This window comes from Rhineura floridana, chromosome 7 (genome assembly GCF_030035675.1).
Source record: "Rhineura floridana isolate rRhiFlo1 chromosome 7, rRhiFlo1.hap2, whole genome shotgun sequence".
Taxonomy (NCBI): domain Eukaryota; kingdom Metazoa; phylum Chordata; class Lepidosauria; order Squamata; family Rhineuridae; genus Rhineura; species Rhineura floridana.
The window spans coordinates 115,679,761-115,700,051 of NC_084486.1; positions in this window are offsets into that span (position 1 = coordinate 115,679,761).

The window sequence follows — 20,291 nt, forward strand, 5'->3', positions numbered from 1 at the left end:
CAGGTTTCCCACAGGCATCTGGCAACCATGAGAACAGAATGCTGGACTAGATAGTCCATTGGGTCTTCTTATGATCTTATGTTCTGATAATATAATGAGATAGATGTGTTCTGTGTTATTGTTATTGTTGTATTTTCCCCCTTCTCATTATGTAATCAGTTGCACTCCCTCCCTTTTTTTTTCTTTATTTTTGAAGGGGAAAAAAATCAACATTGGCTCCCAGTTTGTTTCCAGGCTCAATTCAAAGTGCTTATTTTAATCTCTAAAGCTTTGTGTGATCTGGGACCAGGAAACCATTCTCCAGGGATCTTTGATAGCATAAATTAGGCTGGTGGCTACCAGAGCCTTACCTGTGGCTGAGGCCCATCTCTAGAACTCCCATTTATAGGAGAAATATGACATACAAATACTTAAATAAGCAAACAAATCAAGAGCACAGTGGGGCTTGTGTAAATAGTGTTAGCTCAAGATTTCAGGGTCCCTTGGCAAGACACCCTCTATGTGCCCACTCCCTTAGTGAACCTACTTCCTTGCCACCAGCTGTCACCTCTGTTTCTCATTGTTGCTACCACCTGCTTGCATATCTGATAGGGATAAGAGCCATTGGCTGATGCCTGTTCAAAAGCATTCTGCTGACTTAACAGGCTGGTATCACTTCAAGTTAGTTCTTTGTCCACAAGCCGCTGCTTTTACCAATCTGTTTTTCCCCCTCAGAAAAAAATATTGATTTTAATCAATTAATCTTTTAAAGGGAAATATTTATAAATTAAAGGAAATATTTATAAATTAAAGGAAATATCGATAAAAATATCGATATTAATATCATATTTTAGAAACAGTGTTTTTTTAAAAAAACTTTCCAAAAATAGCTGTGGAAAATCGCTACAAACAAATCCTATCCACAATTTATTTTATTTTTATTATTTATTTATTATTTAATTTGTATCCCTCCCGTCCTCCCTATACATAGGGTCAACATAAGTCGGGATTGACTTGAAGGCATTCCAAACATGATGGCACAGAAATAAATCTGTTGAAATTCATTAAAAATCAGCCATGTTCACAGAGGACCTGTAATCCTGTTACTGACCTTGCCCCATACTCCGACCATCTTCTGCAGTTTAAAAGCTGGAAAAATGCCTGGCTGATTTTTAATTAATTTAAGAAATTTTGCATTGAACTGAATGATAATGTCAGGCATGCTCAGTAAAAGCCAACTGTCACTGTTCTAAAACCCAGCTGCTTGGCTTGCCTAATCAGGGGGCCACACCCACACCAGACTTTGATTTCACATGAGACAGTCATAGCTTCCCTCAGAGAACCCTAGGAAGTGTAGTTTGTGAAGGGTGCTGAGAGGAGACTGCTATTCTCTTGACAGAGGTCCAGTGGCCAGGGTGGTTTAACAATCAGCCACTGATTGAAGCTCTGTGAGGGAACAGGGCGTCTCCTAGCATCCCTTCACTAACTACACTTCCCAGGATTCTTTGGGAGAAGCCATGACTGTCTAAAGTGAAATAAAGGTCTGGTGTGGACATGGCCAGGGACAGCTTTGGTTTAAATTTGGGTGGGAGGCTACATGTGCCTGGTGTAGAATAAAAAGGTAAGGGAACCCTTGAAAGCAATGATACTGTTAACAATGTTTTCCTTTTGGAAAGGAAAGGGGCTTCCCCTCTGCCCAGTGCCCACCCACCCAATATCCTCCCCTCCCCCTCCTCCTACCCTCCCTGCCCCTCCCCCAGGGCAGTGTTGGACTATGACCTGGGAGACCAGGGTTCGAATCCCCACACAGCCATGAAGCTCACTGAGTGACCTTGGACCAGAGGAAGGCAATGGTAAAACTACCTCTGAATACCGTTTCCCATGAAAACCCTATTCATAGGGTCAACATAAGTCGGGACTGACTTGAAGGCAGTCCATTTCCATTTTCAAACATGATTGCACAGAAATAAATCCCATTGAACTCAAAAAGTATACAACTGATCAAACGCACCCTCCCTTCTCCCTCCTATCCCCTCCTTCTTGCCCCTTCCCTCCCCCTTCCCCTCCAATCTCCTCCCCCTCCCCATGGTCAGTTTTACCTATCTTAAGCATGATTGCATGGGAGTAAATACCACTGAACTCATTAAGCATGCAAATGAGCAAACCTGCCCTCCCCTGCCCCTTCCTTTGCCCCTCCCCCTCCTTCCCCTCCCTCTCCTTCATCTCCCCTCTCCCCTCCCTTTCTCCTTCCCTCTCCTCTTCCCTCCACCTTCTCCTCCCCCATGGTCAGTTTTACCTAACCTAACCATGATTACATAGGTGTTAATCCCATTGAAATCAATGACCATGCAAATGATCAGACCTGGCTTTCACCTCTCCTCTCCCTTCCTTCTCCCCTCCCCTCTTCCTTCTACTTTCTTCCCTGCCCACTCCAGCTTCCCTCCCTTCCCCCGGTCAGTTTTACCTATCCTAAGCATAATTGCACAGGAGTAAATCCCACTGAACTCAATAAACCTGCAAATGATCAAACCTGTCCTCCTCCCATCCCCCTCCTTCCTGCTCCCATCCCAGTCCCCCTATTTGCCCTTCCTCCCCTCCCTCCTCCTCCCGTCCCCATCCCCTATGGTCAGTTTCATCTAACGTAAGCATGATTGCAGGGGAGTAAATCCCACTGGACTCAATAAGCATGCAAATGATCAATCCATTCTCGGCAAGCTTGCACAGCTGGATTAAAAAGCAGAGAAATTCACTAATAGGCAAAAAACCTTGTGGTTTAAGAATGTACCTATAGCCAACAGATATTTCTATGAAACTTTAAACAGCAGGGAAATTGGGCAGCTACAGTGAATGCACCAGGGGATCAGGAGACCTGACCTCCTCTCTGAGATACTGGACTGCCCTACAAATTTGTCAAAATGCAAACACAATTTGGGTTGGTCTTTCACAGTCCAATCCACTTGCTGTGTAGCTTGGAAGAATTTGGTAACATGTGCCTCTGAGCATATAGTGACTGGTGGTACGACCTGTAATCAGCCCAAATAATAGAAACAAGACATGGGCTGTGCTGATCTTGCTTTAGCAGGGAGGAAGCAACATTATTAAGACAGTTGACATAGTTCAGATAGTCACTTTAAATATGTCTGATTTCCTTTGAAATTTTAGTGAAGTTTCCTGTAGGAAATCTTTTTCTTTTGCTTCTATTTCTGTGAATATGTGAAATACAGCAACACTTTGCAAAATTTACTATTTTGAACTCAGCTAAGTTGAACTCGCATTTAAAGCACATGACTTCCCCTAAAGAATCCTGAGAAGTGTAGTTTTCCCCTCACAGTTGTAGTTCCAACCACCCTTAACAAACTACAGTTCCCATGATTCTGTGGTGTGATTCATGTGCTTCAAATATGTGTTGAATGTGCTTTAAATGAATGGTGTAGATCTACCCTAGGTATGATGTGCATTCATTAGTGAATTTAAAAGAACAATTTTATAAGATACTTTTTGAAATAGGGGAAGGGTTGTAGCTCAGTGGTAGGGCATATGCTTTGCATGCAAAGGTCCAAAGTTCAATTTCTGGAAAATACTATTCCCTGGAATGCTACTTCATGCCATCAGTACTGAGCTCGATGGTACCAAATGGCCTGACTCTGTACAAAAGGGGAAAGACACCCAAGGGCCACAGTGACTCCGAAATTTGTTTATGTGTTTTATTTACATTTATACACCACTTTATTGTAAAAAATCTCAAAGCAGTTTACAGAAGGAATTAAAACAATAAAATTATTGATAAAGGCAGGTGTTTGAAAACATTCAAAATAATAAAACCAACAACGTGTTAAGAACAGATGAAAAACACAATAGCTTCTATATGCCTGGGAAGGTTTGCCTAAACAAAAATGTTTAAGGCAGGAAGTTCCGAAGCATAGGTGATGCCACACTAAAGGCCTGATTTCGTACAAGAGCAGAACAAGTACTACATGGCACCCATAACATGGAAAACATATCTTGAACTTGGCCTGGTAGCAAATCAGCAACCAGTGCACATTTCAGAGCAGAAGTATGCTGTGCTGATAGGGTCTCACTCATGTCAGCAATCGTGCTACAGCATTCTGCGCTAACTGCAGCCCCCAAGTCAGGCTGTGGTGCATGCGGATTCCTGTGATCTTGGCTGAGTGGCTACTAGGATTTCTTTAGTTTTGGTTTTTGGTTAGGAATCCTGACTGGTTGTGGGATGCTGAGTTTTCTGTCTTACTCAAAGGAATCTTGTTGTGGTTGATATGGTACTGCATTTAGGAAATCATCTCTGTCTTTTGTTTTTATTTTTCTATGTGCATTTCTTTTACCTTTAACCTCACTCCCTTACATCCATAGAAGCAACAACAGTGGTTCCATGTGCTCAGCTCAACCCTCTTAAACCCACTGATGATGCACCTTGTTGCTTGCATGAAGGTTTATTTCATGCCCAATAGTCGTAAAAGAGAATTCACATACTGGGAAGAGTGACTGCAATTGTTGCTGTTCCCAAGCTGCTGCCTATGAAGGTAGACCAAACCATGTATCAATCTCTCTGTCAATTAGTACTCACTGGAATGGGGTTGGCTGTCAAAGTGAGTTTATAGTAGCCCACAAGGTAGACAGAAAGGGGTAGAGAATCTTCTTACTCTTACTCATTTCTTAGACCTCTTTCTGAAGTAAAGGGTCAAATCTGTAAAGAAGTTTGGAGCAGCCATGTTAAAATGTAGGGGCAGGGTATTCCAGGCTGGGGATTGCCAACCTTGCTTGGATATGTATATCTTTGCAAAGGATCCCTTGTCAAGTTTTACCAACAGCACAATCCAAACTATCTACTCAGAAGTGAGTCCTGTTGAGTACTTTGGGGCTTAGTCCCTTAGTAAGTGTGTTTAGAATTGCAGCCTTCAGGGGCATCCATCTTTACTCCTGATTGTTTCCATCTAACATCTCCACAACACTAGGCTCCTTTTTTCCTATAGTGGCCTTCTGGTGACTGACCTGGCCTGAGGGCACTTAAACCATTCTTGCCAGAAGCAAGTAGACTAGATTAAATGCTCCCTATCTAGGCTCCATCTTTTAGCTCAAATTTCTGTCTTAATTTCCTATCAGAGAAATGTTTTTGTTTGAATTGTATGCTCCAAGCAACTGTGGTTGATGCTTCATATATCATGCTTAATGACATCACTAAGTCCTGCCCCTGTGACATCACTCAGGCCTACCCCTGTGGCATCACTAGGGCCCGCCCCTGTGACATCACCAGGGCCCACCCCTGAAATCTCAGAGTTTGGGATGCTTCTGACCTGGCAACCCTACACAAGAGGAACGGATGAAGACTGAAATTAACATTTCAGTGTTGCAGTGACTCATTTTAAAGTGTTATTTCTAGCATTTGGGATGGGGCGGGCACCACTTGGTTCCACTTCAGGCAGCAAAATATTTTGGACCCAAGCTGTCTCTTTCTGAATCTTATTTATATTATCTTTATATTATACATCTCCTCTAGAAAGCTCAGGAAGATGCAAGTGATCTCCCTTCCAAGCATCACCCAGGTCCACACTACTGGGCTTCAAGTACACAACAATGTTGATGGCTTCTCAACAATTCATTGGGACCTTTTCCTTTTTTTCATTTTTTCTTTTTTTGCCATTGCAACACTCCAGGAAAAAAACCCACTTTGAAATCTGTCATTAGTATTTGGAAAGTGTTATGTTATAATGAGAAAGCCCTGATGATTTCCCCCCACCCCAAATTATTTTAGGCCTATAAGGCTTTTCTCATTAAAATAATAACTATCTGGTTCCTATCGTCTGATGCCAGCAGAATCATTAAAATAATATGTGTCATGAATGTCTTAATATGGAGTTGCTCATTAAAGGAATACATCCTTTATCGACATTTCCATCACAAATTCAGCACCAACAATTTCCAAAGTGATTTCTTTATGTAAACAAAGGGGAAGACGAAATAATCTCTTGAATGAAATGGATTATAATAACAAAGACATCTGCACCATAGCTGAAATCTAAATGAAGTTTCTTTTTCTACTTTCAGTTAATTTACTAGAATACTTTTCAAGCAATTTATACAAAATGAAAGCAATTAACTGTACCTCTAAAACCATGTTAGGCCATTCCTTTTATTCTGATTTTTTATTTTATTTTATTTTATTTTATTCTCAACCTTGGGAAATGTCCTTACACTTTGAAGAAAGATTACAGATTCAGCACATCCAACACACACATGTGTGTGCACGTGCACACACTCACACACACACAGCCTCTGCTTAAAGAATTATTACAAGGTTCTGTAAATTTTTAACATTGCCCTTTATAAATGTTGCAGGGGCTATAGAAACGAGGAAAGGCTTATAAGAAGTTTAATGGGTCCCAGTTTAGCCATTTGTAATGGGGATTTAACTGCTTTGTTTGTGAGCCTCAGCCAAGAAAACAGATTACCTTCATCAAGTGCTAATACTCCAGAGTCAATCTAAAACTCTGTTCAGCTATGGAAAGCTATCATGGGATATCAATAAGTGCTACAAGCACTAATCCAGCAAACCTGTCAGCAGCTATATACAAAGATTATTTCTATATCTTAGCTCCAAGTTTAGTGCTTTTCTTCTTCATGTAAGATGTATCCATTTAAGAGGTAACACTGGGAATTAATTTTAAAATCACAAAGAGCCTGCTCATTACAACTCCAGTTTTTGGAACAAAAACCATGTCTTCCACTTTTAATTGCACCAAAGGACACTTATTAGAGACTATGGGCCAAAATCTACATTTCACTGAAATCAACTACAAATCTCCCAGTGTGTTCGGTGGTTATTGATTGCCTTTTCTCACAATAAACATATTGTATAGCTTCACTTTTGAGCCAGTGACCACAGGATTTGCCCACATGTTCTAAATCAGAAGCATGGAATAGATTACATCAGGAAATGAAGGATCATATGCCATGGGGTTTAGTGCAAACTTTTCTTTGGTTTTCTGTGATCATGCAGACCCTGGTCTGAGAGAGAATTGACATAGTTGCTGAATGGCTGTGCAGTTTACTTGTGTTGAATAAGCACACCCAGTCTTAAGTAGAAAAAAAAGTCTGTGTGCTCAATTTGGCACTCTTTATTTGTTCCCAGATATGTGGGTTTTCTGGTCATGTGAAGCCATCAAGTGCATCAGGGATGGCTAAACAACAACAAGAAAGATAGAAAATGGGAGGGCAGTTGCTGATTAGGAAAGAGGTCTTGGGACTGTGGTGGGTCAAAAATAAAACTGTCAGTATTATAATGCTTTTATACAAATCTGTACAATCACACATGGATGAAACTCTCACCAATTTTGTACTTACATTATGATCTATGACTTGACTGCTATGTTGTTTCTTAGTTGTCCTGCTTCATCTGCAGTGCAGAAGCTCAGGGGACCACGCTGGACACATGGCACATGAATCCAAGGGCTAGATGGGCTTCAGATGGCTTAAATGTGCAAATGTCTGGAAGATGGTAACAATAACAACAACAATACAGAACTCCACACAACAACAACAGCAACAACAACTCCACAGTAAGGAACTGCTGTTAGCTCTAGGTCAGGTGTAGGGAACCTTTGACCCTCCAGATGTTGCTGAACTACAACTCCCATAATGCCTAACCATTGGCCATGCTTGCTAGGGCTGATGGGAGTTGTAATTCAGCAACATCTTAGGGGTCTACCTCTGCTCTGAGGAAATCCTTTTCAAAATTCATATCTGGTCCTCAGAACTGTTTCCTCAGGAAAAAGCAGCAGGGGCACTCTTTAAGTAGTGCAAGATGTAGTTAGACCATATATGATTATGCTTTAGCAGAGCTTATATCGAGCTTACACACTGGTTCTGCACTGTGAGGAGAGAGAGAGAGAAATCACATCAGTATCTCTAAAATGAATGCTGCTGAAAGTTATTATGATGAAGGGGAACTATAGCTCAATGATGGAGCAGATGCCTTGTGTGCAGAAGGTACCAGGTTCAGTCCTTGGTATCACCAGTTTAAAATGGATCAGCAGCAGATGACAGCAATAGGCAGTTTCCTAGGATCCCTTGAAATCTAAAAAGGGAGCCCTGAGGAGCAGCTCCCCATGCTGATCTTGATGGAGTTTAATCCACCCCTTATCCCACAGTTTCACTATGCCTCTTCTAAGCACTCTGATAGTGATTCTGAAAAACATTTTGACGCATATGCTTATCTAATAAAATCTGCCTTAGCATTTCTCTGGTAATTATGTTCCTATAAATACTGATAAGCTCTGGTAGAGTATCCTGTGTTTTTCAGGAACACATTCTCAGTGGAGAATCCTGCACATTTCTGCAATACCTAGACAGAATATTTCTAGTTATGTTAACTCAGAAAAAAACACAATAATTTCTGGGGTGTGTCCTTTGAAATTTGCTGATTCCTTTGCCTATGTTGTTATTTGGCCAGGCTATTTAAAATGACAATTTCATTTCCCCATAACTGAGTCATTCTTTAAAACAGTATTCTTGAAAAAGTTGGACATGTGAACTGCTAGTAAGGGCAGTTCGGCAATGGAACCAACTGCCTAGGGAGGTGGTGGGATCCCCTTCGCTGGATGTCTTCAAGCAGAGGCTGGACAGCTATCTGCAGGAGATGCTCTAGCTGTGGATTTCCTGCTGTGAGCAGGGGGTTGGACTTGATGGCCTGCAAGGCCCCTTCCAACTCTATGATTCTACGATTCTACCAGTCAAACCTCATCCTCATTATATATAATAATAATTCTTCACATGTGCATAGCACGTTCATGTTTTCAAAGCACTTCACATGCAATATCTAGCTGTAATCATTACAACCATCACATAAAGTTACATCAGTATTATTTTCCCCATATTGCAGACCAAGGCTGAGAGAAAGAGGGCACTTAGTCAGTTCATGGCCGATGGGAGATTTGAAACCGGGACTTCCTGATTAGTAGCTCACAGAGCAATACAACTCTTGATCTGTTATTCTGGACATAGCAATGTCAGAGGAAGCTATTGAAAAGGGACTATCAAGCAGATTTTCTTCTATCCACCTGTTTGACCCCATCACAGTACAGATTCTTGCTCTGAGTGTTTTTCATCTTAGTTCTCTATGACAAAAGTTTTTTAAAACAAAAACATGCACACATTATATGTACAAAGGTACGCAAATTGATTTGCAATGTACACTATTTACATATTCACTAATAGGCAAAAAAAAAACCCTTGCAGTTTAAGAACGGACCTATAGCCAACAGATATTTCTATCAAACTTTAAAGAGCAGGGAAATTGGTTAACTATAGTGAATGCACCAGGGGAGCAGGAGACCTGACCTCCTCTCTGAGATATTGTACTGCCCTACTAATTTGTCAAAATACAAACACAATTTGAGTTGGTCTTTCACAGTCCAATCCACTTGCTGTGTAGCTTGGAAGAATTTGGTAACGTGCCTCTGAGCATATGGGGAATGGTGGCAACACCTGCCATCTCCAGACATGGACAATTACATTTTTGTATGTTTGTTGGTGTTCTTCTTACTTTGCTTCTTTTCTGTGTTACTACTGTTTCTACAGAGAATCTAACATAGAAAATTTTATTCCTTTCATTATTCATCCTAGAAATCTGTGTCAAATTTATTTTTATTAATTTCAAAGCCTTTGTATTATTAGTCATTGACATATGATGGTGAAGATAGCCTTTTGTGTTTCAAACTGGAGGTTATGTCCTATTTCTACTTTGGGTACATTAACTGTTGAATCTGAAACTGCAATTTGATGTAAAATCAGACTGATTACACTATGTTGCTACTTAAGCAATGACTCTAGCTGTTGGGGAAAACAAGCTTGGCCTGCCCAACATGCATGTTTTCAGCCTGCTATGCTTAAATCACTTCACTTAAGGAACAGTGGGCATGGTGAATTAAAAACATACAGCACAACTAGAAATTTGGTAGAATATATTTCACCTCCCACTGTTTTATCTTGTGCAAACTGAGACACTCCTGATGTCCGCTGGAGACTATTCAGCAGAATAGTCAGTGCTATTATTCCACAATTATTTCTGGACTTTTTTTAGTGTAAATTTTGCAAAGTGTTGCTGTACTTCACATATTCACAGAAACAGAAGCAAAAGAAAATGATTTACTATAGGAAACGTCACTAAAATTTTAAAGTGACTCTCCGAACTATATCAACTGTCTTAATAATGTTGCTTCCTCCTAAAACAAGATCAGCACATCACATTTTGTTCTTTGGATTGATTGCAGGTGTTTGAACTCTATCAAAAGTTTGATAGAAATATCTGTTGGCTATGGATACATTCTTAAACCACAAGGTGTTTTGCCACAAGGTGAATTTCTCTGCTTTTTAATCCGGGAGGTAAGAAATGGGATCCTGTGCAAGTTTGCTGAAATTACTCCCCTGCAATCATGCTTAGGATAGGTGAAACTGACCATGGGGGGATGGGGAGGGAAGGAGGAGGAAGTGCAGGGGGAGGGGAGGAGACAAAGGGGAGGAGGAAAGGCAGAGGGGAAGAAGGGGCATGGGAGCAGGTGGGAGGGGAGGGGAGAGGAGGAGGAGGGCAGGTTTGATCATTTGCTTGCTTATTGAGTTCAGTGGGATTTACTACCGTGCAATCATGTTTAGGATAGGTGAAACTGACCTGGGGGAGGGGCAGGAAGGGGAGGAGGAGGGCAGGAGAGGGTGAGAGGAAGGGTGAGGGTGAGGGGATTGGATGAGTGGGCACTGGGCAGAGGGCAAGCCCCTTTCATTTCCAAAAGGAAAACATTGTGAACACTATCATTCTTTTTCAGGGTTTCCCCATCTCTTTATTCTACAGCAGGCACATGTAGCCTCCCACCCAAATTTAAACCAAAGCTGTCCCTGGCCATGTCCAGACCTTTATTTCACTTTAGACAGTCATGGCTTCCCCCAAAGAATCCTCAGAAGTGTAGTTAGTGAAGGGTGCTGAGAGTTGCTAGGAGATGACCTATTCCCCTCACAGAGCTACAATTTCCAGAAGGCCTGACTGTTAAACCACTTTGGCCACTAAAGCTCTGTCAGCGGAATAGGAGTGTCCTCACAACTTTCAGCACCCTTCACAAACTACCATTTCCAAGATACTTTAGGGGAAGCCATGACTGTCTAAAGTGAAATAAAGGTCTGGCATGGGTGTGGACCCCTGATTAGCCAAGCCAAACAGCTGTGTGTCTCACTTTTAGAACACTGACAGTTGGTTCTTACTCAGCATGTCCAACATTATAATCGACTTCAATGTTAAATTTCTTAAATTAATTTAAAAAACCAGCCAGGCATTTTTTTAACTTTCAAACTGCAGAAGAGGATGGTCAGAGTATGGGGCAAGGTCAGTAGTAAGATTACCGGTACTCTATGATTCTAGCTGATTTTTAATTAATTTCAATAAATTATGAGACCACTGACAGAAAAAAGTCCGACAGGGTCTGGATTTCCCCCCTCTTCTTTTACATTTTGAATTCTTGATTCTTTCTGACTATTTTGTGTATCGCCATGAAAACTTAGAGGGTTGTTAAGCAAGCATTTCTGAGTTCAGAACTATAAGTTTTGTAAGGTCTTGTTTTGAAATTTGCTTATGGGAAGCAGCAGAATGGCATGGGGAGTATTTTCAATGTAACATTGCAGAATGTGAAAAATCTGTGCTGGCTTTTGTGGCTGTATAATTTCTTGATGTATAATTGCTGCTGTCCTGATAAGTGCCTGTTGTTTTTCTTTTTTCTGACTGTGTAAGGTGTTTGTTGCTATAGGCTGCCTATATGTACTAAGACTGCAATCCTAACTATGTCTATTCAGAAATAACTCTCTCTGAATCAGGGAGAACCATTTGGATTTGATGACCCATTTCTTATCCTCTATCCATCCATCCATTAAATCTTTATTTTTACTCTTGCTGTTGTTTTAAAAGTGCCCTTGCCATATTCCTAGCCAAATCCCAATTCAATTTAAAAACCAATGGTACACGTCTTTCATTATTCTTTTTCTCATGGCAGGAATACATTGGCACAAAAAAGGACTTAAGACTGTCAAACACAATATCTTGTTTACTCCAAGCACCTAAAACATAAAGTAGTTTGAGAAGTATGTTTCAACACATAACCATGTTCTGTATAAAATATGCATTTATAAAATAAAAAATGCAATAAAAATGACATATATGATTAAGTCAGCACAATAGGCTGGAATCCTATCTGGTTAATCTAGTGAGATAGGGTACAATCCTGATTCCATTTACCTGGGAGTAAATTCAATGGAACTGAATGGGACTTACTTCTGAGTAGACATGGTTAGAATTGCAGTCACAGATAACTTTGTGATGGACTATTCACCAGTTAATTAATTTATCTTTAAGGTGCCACAGTATCTTTATTGTTTTTGCTACGATAGACTAACAGTGTTATCTCTTTGGAAATTTGTTAACTTTGAAAGAGTACATTTAAATCTCTGCTAATGGATGCAATATACTTGTCAGTTATGTGTCATGAGACACAGTGGATGACAAAGAAAAACTTGTACAAATTAAACCAATTACAATGGAATGGAAAATACCAGATGAAAGTCTGAATGAATTTCAGAATAGATTGATACACTTTCGTATTAAAGCTGTGGACAGCCCACCCTTAACTGATCCAGGGACCTAATCCAGTGCTTTGAAACATATCCAACCTCGATGTCCCACAAGACACCCAGCCCAGTCCGGATCCAGTCCTGAATCAATTAGGGGGTGGGACTAATATTTAAGGATGGGGTTTTTTTTAGCTAACCCCAGCAGCCTGCAGGATTGTATCCTCTGCTTGCCATTTGGTGGGCAGAAGGTTCAGTCTGACTCAGTTTGATTGTGTGTGTTTGTGTTCCCCTGCTGGAAATAGTTATACTCATCCAAACCTCTTTCTTTCCTCCCCCATCAGGAGGGCTGTTCCAGCATGGGGTGATCCAGGGCTGTCTCCACCCAACATAGCCAAAGCCTGAATCCCTCACATCAGCCCAATTCAGTTCAGAATTTCGCCAAATCCAGTGCAGCCCTATTTCCTACATCCCTACCTCAAAGGACTCTGAATGGGATGGAGATTTTCCTCCATTCAGCCCTACCCACCTCTGCCAGCCTCTGTCATCAACAGTGCTCTGCTATTATTGGGGAAACTCTGCCAGCGAGGAGCATCCTAATGCATCTACCCAAATAGCAACTGAAAGCTACCACTGGTGGCATCCCTACCACGCAGGGGAGACAGGAAGGAGAATCACTGAGCCAGCAAAGGGTGCACTAGATTCTGTGCTGACCCTGCTGCCATCATGTGACGAAAGCAGCTCTGATCCAGGCCTCTTCACTGTGGCAGCCTGGGAGTTGGTGCAGTGAAAGAGTATTTCCCCTGCCCCCACCTCCTGCCCTGACCAGTGTGACCAGTTGGGCTATAGAAGCATCACTGGCTACACTGCTCCATTAGGGACAACCCTGCCAGTCAAAGGTTGGGATTGACCCTTTGCCTCTTAGGCTGCAACCCTAACCCCACTTTTTTGGGATTAAGACCCACTGAATTCAAAGTGACTCACTTCTGGGTAAGGATCACACTATAAGTCAACACACTGTACCAGTTCTGTGCACATAACCTGAGCAGTGCTGTTCGACTTCTTCCTGAAGGTAACTTTCTTGAGTGAGACAATCAAAAATATGTATGCAAGGCACATGGTATATACAAACAGAATATTATTTATTTGAGAGACTATTAGAACACCCCCCTGCATCTTTTATGTGTATCCTACGAATGCTTCCTTAAATATTTTCCTCCAAACTAAGCAATTCCATTTTCTTTTTAAATGTTATTCTCTGTGGCTTAAAGACTTAATTAGCTTCCTAAGCTTCACATTAATTTTCATTTGAGCTAAATGTAGTCTCTTGCCTATAACTTTTAAAAATCAAAATGTAGACTCAAAAGGTGAAAGCATGATCAGTGGAGCAGATAAGCCAGCAATAATCATAGCAGTAAGACATTAATTGGTGTCTGGGTGATTCTATTCATAGCAACAATAGGCCATAATAACACCTAGTGTCCTCTGCTACTCTATAGAATTTCACCATGCTGTTTATCATAATGACAGCTATATTGTATTTGAATTTCCTGCCTTCTTCTTTAACAACAGGCAAGTACATCAGATGAACCAAGCGCCTCTGTGACATTATAAGGCCAATTGTTTGTTGGACCAAAAATGTATCACTGTTTACCTTAAGAGCCTTGTTTCTAGGAACTGACAAAAGAGAAACTAGTTTGATAGAAAAGGTTTAGTTCTAGACCGTTTCTCATATGAAGCTCAGGCAAAGGACCATTTTATTATTTGACATGTTTTGCCTCCTTGCCTTGAAGGTAGAAGATGCATGAAATACAGATCAAAGGAGAAAAATTCAGTGGCACTAATTAAAGGGCCCTACCCTGACCCTTCTCCCACTACAAGAAGCTTAAGAGGATATCAGCCAGCCAGCCAGCAAATAAAAACTGTTGTCATCAGTGTCCAGAGCAGCCTGAAGGAGTCCACAGATATGAATTGCTGACACCTGGAAAATGACTGCCTTGGGGCAGATGCCAAAGGCAAAGCAACACTTTGAAGTGATCCTTTGGGAGATCTGAAACCCACACCTCTGTTCTGCTGGAGACAGCAAGAGGAGGAACAATATTATTGTTCTTGATATTGTTGCACTGAATATGTAATTTTTGTATTTTTATATTTTATTTTGATTGTTTTTCACTGTAAGCAACTTTGAATGTCATTTTAATAGAAACACGTATAAATACTACATCTAATCTAATCTCAGTTTAAAATAATCAGGCTTTGGCCCCAATTGAGTTCTAAAGGTGTAAATTTCCAAGCTCTATTTGCAGGTCTTATTTTGAGTGGACAAGAAAGGAGCCATTGCTCAGCACACACTTTGCAAACAAAGGGTTCCAAATTCAGTCATGGGCTTCTCTAGGCAGGACTGGGAAAGGTTCCTGTCTGATATATTGAAGCAGAGATGGATAGACCCTAAGTCTCTTCTGTGGCAGTTTTGCAACCATGCAATCATAGATCCATCCCATCCTCTTTTCTTGTGGACTTCCTGAATGAAAGCATGAAAAATCTGCATATGACATGTACACATTTTGTACACACTTTCTCCATAAAGTACACATTTTCTTCAATGCATTTCCCCCTAAAATAAGCATTGCGTTTGCATTTTTACATTAATATATATATATATATATATATATATATATTTGCACTTGCTTTTTGGGACTGAAACTGTATCACAAAATCTGGAGAAGTGTGTAATCCAAGTGATAGCTGCTTTCCAATCCACAAGCAAGATTAGGAAAGTCAAATTGGGTTGGTCTACTGGAAAAAGAACTGTTCTGCTGGGAGGAAAAAAGAGAGGAAGGGGGTCATTGTTACAATCTTATTCCATTGTATGTCCATGTATAATGCATCTGAAGTGCTAAAGTTTTGTGATTTGGCCATTGTTGTTCCAAAGAAGTCATTGAATCATAGAATTGTAGAATTGGAAGGGGCTTATAAGGCCATCATGTCCAACCCCCTCCTCAATGCAGGAATCCAGTTTAGAGCATACCCTACAGGTGCATCTCCAGCTGCCTCTTGAATGCCTCTAGTGTTGGAGAGCCCACCACCTCCCTAGGGAATTGGTTCCATTGTCATACCACTCTGTTAGGAAGTTTTCATTCGAAGTCTGGCTTCCTGCCACTTGAGCCCATTATTTTGTGTCCTGCACTCTGGGATGATCGAGAAGAGATCCTGGCCCTCCTCTGTTTGCAACCTTTCAAGGACTCGAAGAGTGCTATCATATCTCCCCTCAGTCTTTTCTTCTCCAGGCTAAACATGCCAAGTTCTTTCAGTCTCTCCTCATAGGGGTTTGTCTCCAGCCCCCTGATCATCCTTGTTGCCCTCCTCAGAACCTGTACCAGTTTATCTGCATCTTTCTTAAAGTGCAATGTCCAGAATTGGACACAGGGCTGCATTATGACTTTCGTGGGCCCTAGGCACTTTTGCCTTTGTGGGTCGCTTCCTCCATAATAATATCAATATTAAAAATTATTTTTGATATAACTTTAAATACTTTGACTTTTTTTCTGTTTTAGGCAAAATTTAATAGATTTTTGTGGGCCCTAAAAAATTCATTTTTTACTGATGTGAGGGGGAAAAAAGATTTTCTTCGATCCTAAAAGTTCATTTTTCCCTTTTGATTTTAAAAGACATTAAAACATTTTCATGGGCCCCTAAAAGTATCATGCACCCTAGGCACTGTGCCTACTATGCGTAATGGATAAGTCAGCCCTGATTGGATACGATATTCAAGATGAGGCCTAACCAGTGCTGAATAGAGAGGAACTAATATTTCACATGATTTGGAAACTATACTTCTGTTAATGCAGCCTAAAATAGCATTTGGCTTTTTTGCAGCCACATCACACTGTTGGCTCATATTCAGCTTGTGATCAACAACAATTCCAACATCCTTCTCGCATGTAGTACTGCTGAGCCAAGTATCCCCCATCTTATAACTGTGCATTTGGTTTCTTTTTCCTATGTGTAGAAATTTGGTGTAGAACCTTAGCTGTGCTAGCATCTTTTTGAAGAGAGAACACTAGAAACTTGCAGTGCATTTGTAACAATATGTTTATTTTTAGAAATGAGTAGATTTGATACAAATTTTAAGTAAGCAGCACTGAATACCAAGCATCATCAATCCTATTACTCAAATATCCTGACAAGCTATTTCTGACTGCCAAAACCTTCTTAGCAACCTCATCCAGCTCAAAGAGCCCATTTACTTTTCTTCTGTGTAAATTTAAATGGCAAAAACTACATTTCCCCCCATTTTACTCCACAGGAGGCAGGGGAGTGTCGCCCCTCTGCTCCCTCACCAACCCACTTCTGTTAGCAGAGAAGGGGACACATGTTTTTATTTACTCTTCACACTACCCAATATAGCAATGCTCTTCAGGGACTCCCACTATATCCTTTTAGCATTGTTCTTATATGGTTCAGTATAAAGGCAAACCTCCACTCCCCTGTGACACTTTGTCCCTTTAAAATTCACAGCTATGAGTTTGGCCCCGTAACTTGATACAAAACTCTTCTTCAAGGATTTGTTGCCAGCACAAATACTAAGTATCTGACTCAACCTCTAGTGTAGCCAATAAAGAGGTGCTTGTGTGAATTTTTTTTATAACAGATGTATTTTAAATGAAGTAAGCTCACTTCTTGTTCATAAGCACATGGTTTCATAAATTCTCTCAAGGTCTTAAACTTAAGTTACTGCATGTTCTTTAAACCCTTTTAAGCCCTACTTGGCTTACCCATATAATATTCCTACATGAACTCCACCCTCTCATGAGCTAATCCAATAATAATAAACAACGCTGACCCTATACTCTTGAACACTAAAAACCCAAGCCTTTCCTAACAATCCCTAACTGCCAAAAAGAGTCACACACTCAAATATAAATCTCTCCCTCAGAGTCACTCAGCCAAACACTATCCAGCACACTCCAACATTCTACTCACTTCTCCCCTCCCAGAATTCACCACTTACCATACATACTAGGATATAAACGGTTTACCATAACCATTGCAATTAGGGTTGCCAGGTCCATGGCCTGAGACTGATCCTGTGTCTTTAGGAGAAGAGAAAGTCAGCCAAGTGCAGGTGTTCTTGCAACACTGTAATGGGAAAAACCACAAGGTGGAATTCTCCCTTCCCCCTGCACAACTTTTAAAGATACCTGGCAACCAAGAGGTCTTCTGTATCTTTAAAAGTTGTGCAGGGGGAAGGGAGAATTCCACCTTGTGGTTTTTCTCATTACAGTGTTGCAAGAACACCTGCACTTGGCTGACTTTCTCTTCTCCTAAAGATACAGGATCAGTCTCAGGCCATGAACCTGGCAACCCTAATTGCAATATACAAGCAAGAAACATTAAAGCATGGGACATCACACAGTGGCACACATACAAATGGTTTGGAATACCATTGATCCTCAAAGGTTATTAATTGGAAGCCCAGTATCCCATGTGATTAGCTACATTGAATATCATGCATAGGACTATTTTCCATGACCACTTAATTTCAAACTTACTTGTAAGAAGCCTCATCTAGATACATTTCAGTCTGGCTTTAAGTCCCATTTTGGCACAGGAAACAGCATTGGTTGCTCTAGTCAATAGCCTCTATCAGGAGAGTGACATGGGGAGTATGACCCTGTTGATTTATCTTCATCTCTAGGTGGCTTTTGATACCATCAACCATGGTATTTTTCTGGATCAGTTCTGTGGTTGGGGGATGAGGGTAAGGTAGTTCCACTCCTGTGTTCAGGACTGTTTCCAGAAAATAGCACCCCATGGACTTCTGCTTGGCTTCATATAAATTGAGCTATGAGGTCCTGCAAGGTTCCATTCCATCCTCCATGCTCTTTAACATCTACATGAAGCCACTGGGAGAGATCATAAGAGAATTTGGGGTACAGTGTCATCAGTATGCAGGTGACACTCAGCTCTAATTATATCCTCAGAATAAGATGAGGCTGTAAAAGTGCTGAACCATTATCTGGAGGCAGCCATGTAGCTTGATGAGAAACACTAAAATGAGTCTGAATCCTGATAAGATGGAACTGTTGTGGTTTGGTGGTTCTTGTGTCCAGGAATTGGGTAAATGGTCTGTTTTATATGGGTTTGCACTCCCCCTGAGGATCACACGTGGAATCTAAGGGTACTCCTTAATTCTTCTGTCATGGAAGGCCCAGATGGCATCACTGGCATGGACTGCTATCACCAACCCAGTTGGTTCACCAGTTATGACCATTCTTGGAATGTGACAGCCACAGTAATTAATACATGCTCTGGTAACCTCTGACTAGAATACTGTAATGCATTCTATATGGGTCTACCATTGAAAATGGTTTGGATGCTGCAACTAGTGTAGAATGAATATTGTCTGGCTTAGTTTTTCTGGTTGCCTATACATTACTGATCCCTGAGGTATTCATGCTAACTCATAAGGCCCTAAATGACTTGGGGCGCAAACTCCCAAAGGAGTGTCCACTTGCTGTATCTACTGTGATTTGAAATTTTAAATGTATATAGTTTTAATTGTAGTGTAATTTTATATTGCAAACCAGTCTGAGATCTTACATCATAAAGGAAAGGAAAGAAATGTATTTATTACCACCCCTTCTCCAAAAAGGTGGCCAGAGCAGCAAATAACAATAAACAAAACAATAAAAACATCTTAAAAACAATTTTGATACAGAAGCAGACTGGGAAATGTCATGCCAGTTTGATCCCCTTAATTATTTTCCTGGGTCACTGGTAGCAAATAGTTAAATCTTTTGATATTTTCCATCCCGGTGACCTGGTGATTTTACAGCCCAGCTGTATCAGCTTGCAGCAATTTGGCATCTCTTTATCAGCAAGAGGGGCCTGGTTCCGTCAAGGCCGTAAAAACTCCTTCGGCTTATTATGGGAAACCAGGAGGAACGGTGCCTGGTGCTGTGGGAACATTATTTCATCATTCCTGTGATGAAACTGCTAATTAGTTGATTGTCTCCGGCTGAGGCAGGAATTTTCTCCGTAAGAGGAGGCCTCGGACTTTGGGCTATGTTCCACTTGTGGGCACCACCTTGCTTATGGTGATGCTCTGCGGTGGCTCCATTATACCTCCTGACTGGCAGTCCCTGAGGGGAAGGACGTTAACTACTGAGAGAGAGCTGAGGCTTTGTAAGTATAGCTGAGGCAGTTAGTTTTATTATTTTCCTTTTGTGCCAAGAACCTTTTGTAGACTGTTTTGTTATATACCTTGCCCCTTTGGGTGTTGGACTTAGGACTTGATTTGCTGCTCAAAACCCACTTGTATGTACCTTTTTGTCTTTTGTACCCTTTTACCCTTTTTCTTATTTTTTTCTTTTAATAAACTTTACTTATTTTAAAGCAACGTGTGTTTATTCCAGAGAAGGGGTTCAATTCCTAAATTCAGTCCTGGCTGCTTGACCAAACTACTGTGTACTAGAGGAACGTTTTCACTTAAGGCTTCTGAAGGGGCCAGGAGGGTATCTAGCCTCTGGTCCTGAGAGGCTTAGGTGTTCACTGGGCTCTGGGGGTCCCTTCACCCCAGAGTAGTTAACCAATAGAAGGGTGGTGGCAGTACTACCGTGCAGGGTTGGTGTAAGCATACACAACCCTAGCAGACCAGGTTTGCTAGGATCAATTGCCCGAGGCTGGGGATTGATTCC